The sequence below is a fragment of the Pistacia vera genome, unplaced genomic scaffold (genome assembly GCF_008641045.1).
Source record: "Pistacia vera cultivar Batoury unplaced genomic scaffold, PisVer_v2 Contig462, whole genome shotgun sequence".
Classification (NCBI taxonomy): domain Eukaryota; kingdom Viridiplantae; phylum Streptophyta; class Magnoliopsida; order Sapindales; family Anacardiaceae; genus Pistacia; species Pistacia vera.
Window position 1 is genome coordinate 1,630,257 of NW_022196293.1, and position 1,997 is coordinate 1,632,253.

The 1,997-nt window shown below is 39.1% G+C and overlaps 1 pseudogene; it reads right to left on the minus strand.

Annotated features, from left to right (window-relative positions):
• LOC116145534 lies at positions 1-1,997 on the minus strand (annotated as a pseudogene).

Consider the following 1,997-nt stretch of genomic DNA (forward strand, 5'->3'; position numbering starts at 1 on the left):
CTAAGTTGCTCTGTTATTATAAATGTATTGAGTTTGCAAAATACATGTAAACAACCAATCCAGCAGTACTGATTCCAGCAAGAAGCCAATAAAAGTAATCAAGATGTGCCTTGTTCAGATTATTAGCGAACCAGCTTTCATGCCCATCTTCACTTGTTGCTTGCTCAATCACAGATAATTCAACAGGAATTTGATCATAGAAGAATTCCTGAAGACCAACCATTGTGAGAGCCTCTGAAACACCAGTTACGACATATTGAGGAATCAGCCAACATACGCTCATTGGAATTGTCACATTCGGCTTATCAATCAATCCATATTCTTCAGCTTAAGCTTCATCTCAACTAAAGCTGCAGTCACCATGGTTAAAATAGATAGAAACATCCCACTTCCAATTCTTTGAAGCATTGTAATGCCAGCAGGTTTCCCGGTTAAAGCTCTAGCTATAGGAACAAAAACAGAGTCATAAACTGGCATGGTGAGAACAATGGAAAGGCTGGTGAAGGATCGAAGTGAAGCGGCTGGTATTTCGGAAACTGATACAATCCATCTGTCCATTGTAGCTCCTTGCTTCGTAAAGAAAGTTGAAGATTGTGCAAACACAAGGGCATAAACCAAGTTTGTAATCCATATCGGAACAAGCCCGAGAAATGCCTTCGCTTCTTCAACTTCTTTAATGCTACTCATGCGTCCATATTCCTCTGAATCTTCCGGTGGAAGTAGAGCTCTATCGAGGAACCTGCCAGAGTTTCAATTGATAAAAACTAGTTACATAAAGTTAAAGAAAGAAACAAACATTCTCAAAAATATTTCGCTTACTGGAATTGCCCAGAATTTTCATGAGGTAAGTTTCCATGAGCTTCCACTTCTTCATCTTTAAGAGCCAAACCAGGAAGCATAGTCCGCCTCCAGTTCTTGACTGCAACAGCAAAGACTTTCCCAATTCTTAAAAACGGATTTTTCTCATTCCCTTTTATGCCATAGCGATAAGTTCTAGTTCCGAGCAAGAAAACAAGCAATGCTAGTGCCATTGAAATGCAAGGGATTCCGAATCCAAGAGCCCAATTAAGCTTTTCTTGGATATAGAATAAGATCAAGTAGGCAAATAAGGTGCCAGCACATAACCCAAAATACCACCAATTGAAGAATGAACTTTTCACTTTGCACTCCACAGGGTCTTCTCCATCGAACTGATCTGCACCAAAAGCCTGAACGCATGGCTTGTGTCCACCTTGTCCAATTGCTACCAGATATAAAGAGAAGAAGAATAAGATTACTTGGAAATTATTTCCAGAGCTGACAGAAGGTAACATAGCCGATAGAGTCAACAATCCCAGCCCCTGCAGATTGGAAAAGAGTACTAACATGAATTTTTCTATAGAAATTAAAATAAAAGAAGATCTCCTATTTTATTAGAGATGTTTAAATGGTCAATTGGTTGGCAAAATTTGAAATTATATGACTATATATACTGTAGCACAACATGTGCAGGAGATGTCTATGATTTAGTATTTGTATTAAGATTATAATAATTAATAAAATGACCTATTAAATATCTCTATATATCTCAACTCAACAAAATAAAATAAAGATAAAGTCGAGGCACTTTAAATTTTAAACTTCAAAGTGAGAGAGAAACTAACCAAGATGTATATAGCAGAAGCAATGACAATAGTCCGGTAACGTCCAAGAAAAGAATCAGCAACAAAAGCTCCTAAAAGAGGCAGCAACGACGCTGTGCCTGACCAGATGTTGACGTTCTTTGCCGCAGTTGCCGTGGACTGACCCAGAGGTCCAGTCAAATAGGTAATAAGGTTGGAGCCAATTCCATAATAAGCGAACCTCTCAGCCATTTCAACACCAATAATGAAGCACGCTGATCTCCACCCACCAGAGCTGGCTCTGTTCACTGGACGGCCTTTGTAGTCAATGCATCCATAAACGGTGGCTTGTTCGAGAAAGGTTTCTGTATTACAAGAGAGATTGGAGATGGTCAT